This window comes from Salvelinus sp. IW2-2015, linkage group LG17 (genome assembly GCF_002910315.2).
Source record: "Salvelinus sp. IW2-2015 linkage group LG17, ASM291031v2, whole genome shotgun sequence".
Taxonomy (NCBI): domain Eukaryota; kingdom Metazoa; phylum Chordata; class Actinopteri; order Salmoniformes; family Salmonidae; genus Salvelinus; species Salvelinus sp. IW2-2015.
Genome location: NC_036857.1, coordinates 16,245,851 through 16,258,879, shown reverse-complemented (window position 1 = coordinate 16,258,879; position 13,029 = coordinate 16,245,851). Strand labels below are relative to the sequence as shown.

The following is a 13,029-nucleotide window of genomic DNA, read 5'->3' as shown; positions in this document are numbered from 1 at the left end:
TTACGCAGGTACTTTCCCAAAACGAATGAGACAAACAACTGGATTCATTATCCCTTTCATGCCCTGCCTCCAGTCCACTTATCGATATCTGAACAAGAGAGCCTCATCGAAATTTCAACAAGTGGTTCTGTGAAAATTTAATTTAATCAGAAGCTACTGCCAGATTTTTGGATTGGGCTACGCTCAGAGTATCCTGCCTTGGCAAATCGCGCTGTTAAGACACTGATGCCCTTTGCAACTAGTTACCTATGTGAGAGTGGATTCTCGGCCCTCACTAGCATAAAAACTAAATACAGGCACAGACTGTGTGTGGGAAAATGATTTAAGACTGAGACTCTCTCCAATACAACCCAACATTGCAGAGTTACAGTATGCGCATCCTTTCAAGCACATCCTTCTCATTAACCTGTGGTGAGTTATTCACAATTTTCGATGAACAAATAAGGTTTAATATGTAAGATGGTTAAATAAAGAGCAAAATTATTGATTTTATTATATTATTATTTGTGCCCTGGTCCTATAAGAGCTCTTTGTCACTTCCCACGAACCGGGTTGTGACAAAAACTCGCACTCATTCTTATGGTTAATAAATGTATCGTATAGTGTGTGTGTGGCAGGCTTACAATGATGGCAAAAAACAACATTTGAGAGTGCGCTGACCCTGGTGCTAGAGGGGGTAGGCAGCTGGAGGTTGAATGTTTGAAGGGGTACGGGACTATAAAAAGTTTGGGAACCACGGCTCTACAGTATCCTACAAAATTGTATAGTAAGCAATACACAATCGAGGGGGACCCTCAGAGGAAATCCCCGGCATGAGCTCCCCAAGTACGGCACGTTCAAATCAAAACAGCACTGACAAAGCTAGCAGTAAAGCTAGATAGTAATTATAAAGTAAGAACTACGTGATCGAGGTATACTACAGTGTGTATAGTATTCTACATAGTATACTACAACATAATGTAAGCACTACATTTTTTACATTTATTATATTTCACCTTTATTTAACCAGGTAGGCCGGTTGAGAACAAGTTCTCATTTACAACTGCGACCAGGCCAAGATAAAGCAAAGTAGTGCGACAAAAACAACAACACAGAGTTACACATGGGATAAACAAACATACAGTCAATAACACAATAGAAAAATCTATGTAGAGTGTGTGCAAATGTAGTAAGATTAGGGAGGTAAGGCAATAAATAGGCCATAGAGGCTAAATAATTACAATTTAGCATTAACACTGGAGTGATAGATTTGCAGATGATGATGTGCAAGTAGAGATACTGGGGTGCAAAAGAGTAACATTTWAAAAAAAAAAGAACAATAAGGGAATGAGGTAGTTGGGTGTGCTATTTACAGATGGGCTGTGTACAGGTACAGTGATTGGTAAGCTGCTTTGACAGCTGATGCTTAAAGTTAGAGAGGGAGATATATGTCTCCAGCTTCAGTGATTTTTGCAATTCGTTCCAGTCATTGGCAGCAAAGAACTGGAAGGAATGGAGGCCAATGAGGTGTTGGCTTGGGGATGACCAGGGAAATATACCTGCTGGAGGGTGTGCTACGGGTGGGTGTTGCTATGGTGACCAGTGAGCTGAGATAAGGCAGGGCTTTACCTAGAAAAGACTTATAGATGACCTGGAGCCAGTGGGTTTGGTGACGAATATGTAGCGAGGGCCAGCCAATGAGAGCATTCAGGTCGCAGTGGTGCGTAGTATATGGGGCTTTGGTGACAAAACGGATGGCACTGTGATAGACTACATCCAATTTGCTGAGTAGTGTTGGAGGCTATTTTGTAAATGACATTGCAGAAGTCAAGGATCGGTAGGATAGTCAGTTTTACGAGGGTATGTTTGGCAGCATGAGTGAAGGAGGCTTTGTTGCGAAATAAGAAGCCGATTCCAGATTTAATTTTGGATTGGAGATGCTTAATGTGAGTCTGATCATGATCAAGGAATACTACAGTGTGTAGTATAGTATTCTACAGTATGCTACAACATTCTATAGTAAGCACTTCACGGTCGAGGGGGATACTATAGTGTGTAGTATAGTATTCTACCATACACTACACAATTCTAAAGTAAGCACTACATCAGGGGCACTCAACTGTTAACCTACAAGCTCCGGAGCCTGCTGGTTTTCTGTTCTACCTGATGACTAATTGCAGTGGAACTGGCTTCGAGGTCCAGAGTTGTGTATGAGGGCACTACATGATTGAGGGATACTACAGTATACTACAAAATTCTAACGTAAGTACTACACATGATCAAGGGATAGTACAGTGTGTAGTACAGTATTCTACAGTATAATACAAAAGTCTATAGTAAGCATTACACGTTCGAGGGATACTACAGTGTGGAGTATAGCATTCTACAGTATACTACAGTTTACAACAGAATTCTATAAAATTCAAAAGTAAATAATATAGTATTCTATAGTAAATTGTAGTATTTTTTATGTGTGTGGACATAAAACTCGAGGGGTTTCTTCATGCTTCGTTGTGAACGGACAGAGGACTCAGACAAAACCAAAGGGGAGGGGTTTGCCACCACAAAACAAGAATGGCATTAAGCAGGCACTCAATGAGTTGAACATGGCCATACACACAAAATGTCTCTGTATGCTATCCCTGATGCAGTGAAAATAATACAAAAATAAATAAAGTAAGCTTTATGCAACATCTTTTTGAGTGCAGACACATCACATATTTTAGCTTATCTGAATTCACTGGTTTTACACACCAACCAAACTTCTGGGAGAATGCGATGGTCCCCTTTTGTACAGGGCAATAAACAAACAAGAATACGCACACACAGAGGCAGCTTTTCTAGTAGACGGAGACAATGCGGAGAGACTGAAATGCGTTTTAACCCACTTTTACCAACATCTCTCCTGCGCCACGAGAAGCGCTAACACTCTGGACCACTTTTATTCTACCCACAGAAAAGCATACAAGGCCCTCCATCGCCCTCCCTTTGGCAAATCAGACCATGACTCCATCCTCCTGCTTCCTGTTTAGAAGCACAAACTCAAAGTATGAGTGATGTGCACAGTACGGAACATTGAGCACCGGGCTAAAGGCTAGAGCTACCGCTTTCAAGGAACGGGACATGGACACTTACAAGAAAGCCTGCTTCGACCTCCGACGAGCCATTAAAACATGGAAATGGTCGATATAGGATTAAGGTCCTGCTACACCGGCTACAATGCTCATCGAATGTGGCAGGATTTGCAGACTATTATGAATTAAAAAGGGAAACCCAGCCGTGAGCTGCCCAGTGATGCAACCCTCCCAGATGAGCTGTATGCCTTCTATGCTTGCCTCAAGGCAAACAACACTGAGCCAGGCATGACAGCCCCCACTGTCCCAGACTATCTCACTCTCTGTGGCCGATGTGAGTAAGACTTTTAAACAGGTTAATGCTGGCAAGGCTGCTGGGCCAGACGGACTACTAGGGCATGTTCTCAGAGTGTGATGAATGTGATGTCTAGTTTTCACACACACACACACACACACACACAACACACACACACACACACCACACACACACACCACACACAGAACACACACACAACACACACACACACACACACACACCACACACTGCTTGAAGAGTTTACTGATCATAAAGATTTAATTATTGGTTATTGTTATTATTAATAATTATCAATGATTTTGTTGACAGAACCCATTGTATTATATTCTTGTACTAAATGACAAGATAAACTATTACAAAATATAGAAATGCTGTTGCTTGTCTTTTACATTCTTGTGGAATGTTTAGCATGGCTATACATGATAGATAAGTTGACTAAAGCACAAACAGACCGGGCTACTAGGCATGACAAAGTAACATGCATGGTCCATGTTTCATGCGACATTTTGAATGACATGTAAATGTTTTGTTGTTGCTAGGAGTTATGGTCTCATTGTGCCTATCTAGACTCTTATTCCTTTAACTACACATGTTGAGCTGCAAGAAAATCACATTTAAATGTATATCAAACCATTTTGAGCCTGATGTTACATATTGGCCCCATTTACCCTTTTTTGCATGGACTCTATGCACACTCACTGGACTCTAGTCTACCCATACACTCACAGATACTTACACTGATACTGTAAAAGGTTGTGTCAATCGAATCTGGTATCAGGATAAAATGTGATTCAGAGTCACCGAATATACTTTAATTATATTTATTTAACACAAGTGATAAATGGTAAATGCAATTTTCGTATATAAGGGGTTCACTGTATCACCACGCAGGGTAAAGCAGAGAACTGACTGAAATAGTACAGACATCTTCTTTTATACTGTGACAGATGTAGTTCCAACTTTAGAGTTGGCCTGTCACAGTAGAGGCTTAGCGTGTTTTAAACTTGCTAGCCTATCGATGGTGCCCAGGCTGGTCCCAGCCTCACAGCACACAGGATCCAGATATCCAGAAGTGTTTGTTGTGAAGTTTGAGCTGAGTTGTCGGTGGCTACATTGCTTAGTTCCTGTTTTCTTGTTATTCAGCACTTGTTATTCAGCATTTTTCCATCTTGTCTCAACCTTCTGGTTAGCACAGTCGACACCCTAGATTAACAACAGCTTTCCTGCAGCAACGCTATGTTTTGTGATTAACATGTCATATTTCTATAAGGCATATATTTTTGTTAAAAAGAAAACAAAACCATCCTTCACAATACTCCAACACACACATATGCATATTGACGCCACACACACGCTGCTGCTACTCTGTTGATTATCTATCCTGATTGCCGAGTCACTTTTACCCTTACCTACATGTGTACATATTACCTCAACTACCTCGTACCCCTTGTACATTGACTCAGTACCGGTAATCCTAGTATATAACATCGGTATTGTTATTTATTGTGTTACTATTGTTTATTTTTATTTGCAAATGGTCTTACTTTTTAACTCTGCATTGTTGGGAAAGGGTTCGTAAGTAAGCATTTCACGATTTCGTAAGTAAGCATTTCACGGTAAAGTCTGTTGTATTCGGCGCATGTGACAAAAAAAAGTTTGATTTGATCCATTCAACTTGGGCTGTTTGGCTCTTGAACAAACCCCCAAAAACATGATTTCCAACGTTTTCTCCTGTACCGCTGTCATATGAAATCTCGCGGTAGGACTCCACTTAGATCACTACGTAATGTGCCGTGCTGCTTCTAGCGGCGCTGGTGACAGTGCTGAAAGCTGTTGGGGTGAGTTTTGTTTAATTAACTAATTGAAAATTACGGTTGAGAACCCCTTAATATAAGTGTGGGAGATTATGTTCCTCGTATTACAGTTATATCTGTAAAAAATAATCTGTAACCAATGTTCTTACCCTTCAAATCTTAGGCCCGGGCGGGGGCAGTGTTCTCCGGGCGCCGGTGTTTTTGCTCGTCATAAATCATACTAACACTATCTAGCTGGGAAGTTAGCTATCTTATTTTAACAAATGTTTCGGCGTATTAATAAGAAGCCAACGTACTGTCTAAACATTCATTATTTAATGCCTACCGGTATACCAACTATGTTTGGCGTTAAACTAATTTGCTGAAGTGGCAAACTAGCTGACCCGAAGACTGCATTTGTTAGTTAACGTTAACTATTATCTGGACTGGCACGAGTTTACCAAGTGTTGGTTAGCCACAAACTAGCGGATTTAGCCTCATCTGTCTCAGTTCCTTTGTTGTCAGGTGAAACACTCAGTTACGGCGCCTGCCAGCACTGTTAACATGTTTTAGCCATGGTTGTTGAAATTGGCACAATTGACATGTTCGCTTTGACAAGTTCCCGGAATTAAGAAGACACAATGTATGATTAGCTAAGTGATCATTAATAGGTAGCGAAGTAAAGCTAATGTTGTTGACTAATGTTAGCTAGACATTGATGCATTTGACGATTTGCAAATACCCCTGTTTGTTTAGCTAACGTAGGTAGTTTGCTAATTTGTAGCTGGCTGAAGTGCTTGTTATTAAACCACTGTATGTTACTTATGCAACCGAATGATGCGTTCGTTGGCTAGTACGCCACGTTACTGCATTGCAAAGCATGGTCGCTTGACAGCAAATCACATGCCATGGCTGTGCATAGCTGGTAACTAATGGTATTGTTTGTGCCATTAACTTGTAAAACAATGTTTTAACCATCAGGGGCAGTTGGTTATCTACGTTACTTCGGTACTAAAATGAACGACCTAGCTAACTATTTCGCGGTTATTAATGAACGTCGCAGTTCTAGTCAACTAGCGGAAGGCCGATACAATACCTAGCTGGCTGGCTAGCTACCACCAGCTTGAAGGCCGCGAGAGACTAGGCCGTATATACGTGTGCATGTTGCATACTTCAGCATGCATCACTGAAATGTATTATTTGGTTAAACATAAAACAATTGCTAGGTAACGTTAGTAAGTAAACTAGTTAAGGGCTTCTGAACTCGACAATGTGTTCGACCACTTGTTTTGGAAATCTGTGCTAAAGAGCCAATCAAAGCCAGTAATTTTAGTGGGTGGGCACGGGTCGGCAAATGTTTTTATCGCTGCGTCATAAGCAGCTGAAAAGCAGACGCTCCCAAGTTCCTATTTTGTTTTCACCATGTTGATGCTCTTCAAATCACATTCTATTCGTCACATGCACATAATACCACAGTGTAGACTTTTCGTGAAATGCTTACTTTCTCCACAATGCAGAGTTAAAAAATAAAGGAAATAGTTACACAAACGGTGCAGGGGTACGATGTCATTGTGGTAATGTGGACCTCAGGGTTTCTGTTAGAAGGAAACACCCTGCTTTTGGTGTATAAAAAGCCAGTTTAAAATGTTTAAATAAAAATGGCACTGGACAATTAGAATGGAGGGGAAATCCCATTGCGAAATAATTATTTTAAGCATATTCATTGACGAAATACTAATTGATGTAAATATATTTGGCCTTATCGGTCTCTAAATGTGCATAATTTAGTGTAATTCAATTGGTGCATGTGTATATTTGTTATGCATCTTATTTATCACACGTGCACAGCAGACAGATAGTCTTTGAGCAGAAAATCTGTCAGACAGTGTATGTAAAAAAATTGTTTTTAAATGGCCAAGATTAAAAAGGGCTCTTTTTATTTTAACCGGTAATTGAAGCGCACTTTCCATTCACCATTCAAATGCATAGGCAACGGAAGGCAGGCTTCATCAGCTCGTCACACACCACTTTGCAATGAGCTGGAGGCAGTATGCCTTTTGAAAACGTATAGCTACTTAATTGTTTGAAACCTGAACGTTTTACCTTGCATCAAAGTAGTTTAGGCAAAATCCGACTATGCGTTAGTGGAATTTCAATTGGTGACATCACTCACTCTGAGACCTTGAAGTAGTTGTTTCCCTTGTCCTGCAAGGGTCGCAACTTTTGTGGTGCAATAGGTAACGATGCTTCGAGGGTGACTGTTGTCGATGTGTGCAGAGGGTCCCTGGTTCAAGCCCAGGTTGGGGCGAGGACAGGGACGGAAGCAATACTTTTACAAGTGGAGGCAATTATTTTATAAAGACTTCCATATGCTTTTGAAACCAGTAGCCTATATCTCTTATTTGCTTGCATTGTCCAGTAGCCTACTGGTTGTATGAATTTGGGATCTATCGTCCCATAACTGTCCCAGTGTCTGTTTGGGCTATTTCTTGACAAGCTGACTAAGAGGGGTAGTAGGTTGACATAGACGGCGTGTCCATAAGGCTAGGAGAAGCTAAGCGTTCCTGAAGTAAATTTAAATTAGTTGGCCTACTCCTGTCAATATAGAAATGAATTAATAATAGGCCACTAAAGCATGATTTGGCCACAGCGGATCGTTAGCTTTAAAGCTTTAAATTGCCTACAGTCGGAAGGAAAGGGAGCGTGCAGCAAATACCAAATAGAGGTTTGTTGAGTTGCGACTGTCAGTGAAAAGAGGCCAAGCCAGGCATATCGCAATATTTCGAAATTCAATTGCGGAAAAACAGTTTGGAAAGCAAATAGCTATTGCTGTAAAGAGAAGACAGTGAAAAGACTCTAATCTGTCTTTTAGTTATCAAAATTCTTAACTTAATTGAGGAAACAACAGTAGGCCTCGCTTATTATCACCAGCGGAGAGCGTTGGCCATGTGCCTGATCACCACTCATATTCACTCTATCATTGTTTGGTCAGTGCCACTTAAGTTTGTTTATGGACAATTTCTTCCTCCAGTTTAGATGGACGTCATATTCTATTTGTCTCCCCTTCTTGTAGGACCTATTATATGGACAATTATTTTTTTATTGTTCTGTTTATCAGTGTCAGCAGAGTAGGCTACCCTGTAATTTTATCTAAAAAAATATTCTGCTAATGTATGCAGTCATATAAAGTATAGTAGAATTGCATGAAATGTGTTAAAGGCCACATTTTTCCTGTGTAAAAAAATCTAATGTATCTGATATAGCCTAGGCCTCTACTCTACACGCTCAGCCATGTATTGAAGTATTTTTTGCAAACAGTGACTGAGTTATATTATTAGCCTAAATTATGACTATCCATTCTACTCATCACATTACGAATAGTAGGCTCTTACATAAGTCTGCAAATATGATGATGCATGGAATGCTTTATCATAAGGTGCTATTGATGGTGAAAATTAGCTTCTCCAAACTAGGAACTCACGCACCGCCTATGCATAGCTAGTGATTTTACTGTTCATTACTTGTTTTGTTGGCTGAGGAAAAGTAAATGTTAGAATAACTGTCCACATCTTCAAAGTGCGTGGTAAGGACACATCATTGCATCTTCAACTTGTCTCCTGTTAAGATGAATTACCATAAGCTAAATTTGATTTCTGTCATTCTGAGCAACGTGGGCGGACTCCCTAATCAGGTTACGCACCCATTGCATAGGCATATGGGTCTGGTGAATTTACTCAAATGTCCGGTAAATAAAAATTCTGCCAGTCAAATGTCCAGCGCTACATTTTCATAACGGAAACCCTGATGTACATGTAGGTAGGGGTAAGATTAACTAGAAGGGATGCAAATTTCAGTCAATTGTGCTGCAGACTAACTGACCCTCATTAACCGGTAAACAAATGGTAAAACATTTTCCCAACAGTAAAATGACATGACCAACAGAATGTGAATCAGGCCTTCATGGTCGAATTGCTGCATAGCAACCACTACTAAAGGACACCAATAAGAAGAAGAGACTTGCTTGGGCCAAGAAACACGAGCAATGGACAGGAAATCTGTCCTTTGGTCTGAGTCCAAATGTGAGATGTTGGTTCCAACCGCCATGTCTTTGTGAGATGGCCAGCAGCATACCACCCTGCATACCACTGCTGGCTTGCTTCTGAAGCTAAGCAGGGTTGGTCCTGGTCAGTCCCTGGATGGGAGACCAGGTGCTGCTGGAAGTGGTGTTGGAGGGCCAGTAGGAGGCACTCTTTCCTCTGGTCTAAACAAAGATCCCAATGCCCCAGGGCAGTGATTGGGGACACTGCTCTGTGTAGGGTCTGTCTCTTATACACATCTAGATGTGTATAAGAGACAGGTGTAGGGTGCTGTCTTTCGGATGGGACGTTAAACGGGTGTCCTGACTCTCTGAGGTCATTAAAGATCCCATGGCACTTATCGTAAGAGTAGGGGTGTTAACCCCGGTGTCCTGGCTAAATTCCCAATCTGGCCCTCAACCATCACGGTCACCTAATAATCCCCAGTTTACAATTGGCTCATTCATCCCCCTCCTCTCCCCTGTAACTATTCCCCAGGTCGTTGCTGCAAATGAGAACGTGTTCTCAGTCAACTTACCTGGTAAAATAATGGTAAAATAAATAAATAAATAAAAAGATGCAGAGTAGGTGAACGGATGATTTCTGCATGTGTGGTTCCCACCGTGAAGCATGTAGGAGGAGGTGTGATGGTGTGGGTTGCTTTGCTGGTGACACTGTCAGTGATTTATTTAGAATTCAAGGCATACTTAACCAGCATGGCTACCACAGCATTCTACAGCGATGCGCCATCTGATCTGGGTTGCGCTTAGTGGGACAATCATTTGTTTTTCAACAGGACAATGATCCAAAACACGCCCCCGGGAGAGTGACGGAGTGCTGCATCAGATGACCTGGCCTCCACAATCACCCAACTTTTTAAAACTTTTTTCCCCCACCTTTATATAACCGGGTAGGCCAGTTTGAGAACAAGACCTCAAACCAATTGAGATGGTTTGGGATGAGTTGGACTGTAGAGTGATGGAAAAGCAGCCAACAAGTGCTCAGCATATGTGGGAACTCCTTCAAGACTGTTGGAAAAGCATTCCTCATGCAGCTGGTTGAGCGAATGCCAAGAGTATGCAAAGCTGTCAAGGCAAAGGGTGGCTACTTTGAAGAATCTAAAATATATTTTTATTTGTTTAACACTTTTTGTTTTGGATACTACATGATTCCATATGTGCTATTTATTAGTTTTGATGTCTTCACTATTAATCTACAATGTAAAAAATAAAGAAAAACCATTGAATGAGTAGGTGTGTCCAAACTTTTGACTGGTACTGTATATAATGACGAGATGCTTATGTTTCCACCCTAACAGTGGGAGTCGTCCCAAGGCGGGAAGGCAGGCGACAAGCTTAGGCCCAAAATAATCCTTTAGAAATGCATTGGACCTATTTTGGCAAGATTTTGGAGCGAGCAAAACCTCTCGCTTTGCTTCTTCCTCTCTTATGCTATGCATGCATACAAGGACCGGACATTTGTCATTAAGAGCTTAATGGAAACAGGCTTGCTATTGTTGCATATCGTCTTATAGCCAAAAGGCTATAGCCTATTATTGATCATGCAACTCCTGTAATGAAGCAGCTAATAAAACGTAATTTTTCAATTTGCCAAAATACAATTTGCTGAAACCAGTTCTAAATAGCGCACCTAATGCCAAAAATTCCATGAGTGACAAAAATTAAAATCTCTGTTAGAAACTTAGAAAGATGGGGGATTTAATAGAAAATACTATAAATAAAATTGGTCACATACACGTGTTTAGCCGACGTTATTATGGGTGTATCGAAATGCTTGTGTTTCTAGCTCCAGCTGTGCAGTAATATCTAATAATTTCACAATGCACACAAATCCAAAGTAAAGGAATGGAATTAAGAATATAAGTATTTGTACAAGCAATATTGGAGAGGCATAGACTAAGATACAGTAGAATAGAGTACAGTATATACATATGAGATGAGTAATGCAAAATATCTAAACATTATTAAAGTGGCCAGTGATTTCAAGTCCGTATAGGGCAGCAGCCTCTAAGGTGCTACTGATGGCTATTTAAAAGTCTGATGGCCTTGAGATAGAAGCTGTTTTTCAGTCTCTCGGTCCCAGCTTTGATGCACCTGTACTGACCTCGCCTTCTGGATGATAGCGGGGTGAACAGGCAGTGGCTCAGGTGGTTGTAGTCCTTGATGATCTTTTTGGCCTTCCTGTGATTTCTGTTGCTGTAGGTGTGCTGGAGGGCAGGTAGTTTGCCCCCGGTGATGCGTTGTGCAGACCACACCACCCTCTGGAGAGCCCTGCGGTTGTGGGCGGTGCAGTTGCCGTACCAGGCGGTGATACAGCCCGATAGGATGCTCTCAATTGTGCATCTGTAAAAGTTTTAGGTAGGGATGCACCGATATGACATTTTTGGGTGATTCCAATATTTTCCTTGCCAAAAAAAACCAATACAGATACCGGTAACCGATATTTAGAATTTTAGCAGCCTTTTTAAGGATTCAAGTATAGTTGAAACACACACTGACCAAAACGTTATTTTGTTGTGATTTATGTACAGTTGAAGTTGGAAGTTTACATACACTTAGGTTGGAGTCATTAAAACTCGTTTTTCCACCACTCCACAAATTTCTTGTTAACAATCTATAGTTTTGGCAAGTTGGTTAGTACATCTACTTTGTGCATGACACGTAATTTTTACAACAATTGTTTACAGACAGATTATTTCACTTATAACTCACTGTATCACAATTCCAGTGGGTCAGAAGTTTACATACACTAAGTTGACTGTGCCTTTAAACAGCTTGGAAATTCCAGAAAATTATGTCATGGCTTTAGAAGCTTCTGATGGACTAATTGACATCATTGAGTCAATTGGAGGTGTACCTGTGGCTGTATTTTAAGGCCTACCTTCAAACTCAGTGCCTCTTTGCTTGACATCATGGGAAAATATAAAGAAATCAGCCAAGACTGATTTTTTGCAGACCTCCACAAGTCTGGTTCATCCTTGGGAGCAATTTCCAAACGCCTGAAGGTACCACGTTCATCTGTACAAACAATAGTACGCAAGTATAAAAAGTATCTATATCCACAGTAAAACGAGTCCTATATCGACAGAACCTGAAAGGCCGCTCAGCAAGGAAGAAGCCACTGCCATAAAAAAGCCAGACTACGGTTTGCAACTGCACATGGGGACAAAGATCGTACTTTTTGGAGAAATGTCCTCTGGTCTGATGATACAAAAATAGAACTGTTTGGCCATAATGACCATCGTTATGTTTGGAGGATAAGGGAGGGCTTGCAAGCCGAAAAATACCATCCCAACCGTGAAGCACGGGGGTGGCAGCATCATGTTGTGGGGTTGCTTTGCTGCAGGAGGGTATGGTGCACTTCACAAAATAGATGGCATCATGAGGTAAGAAAATGATGTGGATATATTGAAACAACATCTCAAGACATCAGTCATTGAAGTTAAAGCTTGGTCGCAAATGGGTCTTCCAAATGGACAATGACACCAAGCATACTTCCAAAGTTGTGGCAAAATGGCTTAAGGACAACAAAGTCAAGGTATTGGAGTGGCCATCACAAAGCTCTGACCTCAATCCCATAGAACATTTGTGAGCAGAACTGAAAAGCATGTGCAAGCAAGGAGGCCTACAAACCTGACTCAATTACACCAGCTCTGTCAGGAGGAATGGACCAGAATTCACCCAACTTATTGTGGGAAGCTTGTGGAAGGCTACCCAAAACATTTGACCCAAGTTAAACCATTTTAAAGGCAATGCTACCAAATACTAATT

The 13,029-nt window shown here is 41.0% G+C and overlaps 1 protein-coding gene across 5 annotated transcripts in view; it reads left to right on the top strand.

The window, feature by feature from the left end:
* The first annotated feature begins 5,097 nt into the window (after window positions 1-5,097).
* csde1 (cold shock domain containing E1, RNA-binding) overlaps window positions 5,098-13,029 on the top strand; it is a 36,843-nt gene continuing 28,911 nt past the window's right edge. For all 5 annotated transcript variants that reach the window (XM_070447915.1, XM_070447914.1, XM_070447913.1 and 2 more), the window contains exon 1: window positions 5,098-5,207. The gene's annotated coding sequence lies outside the window, so the exon portion shown is untranslated. The remainder of the gene's footprint in view (window positions 5,208-13,029) is intronic.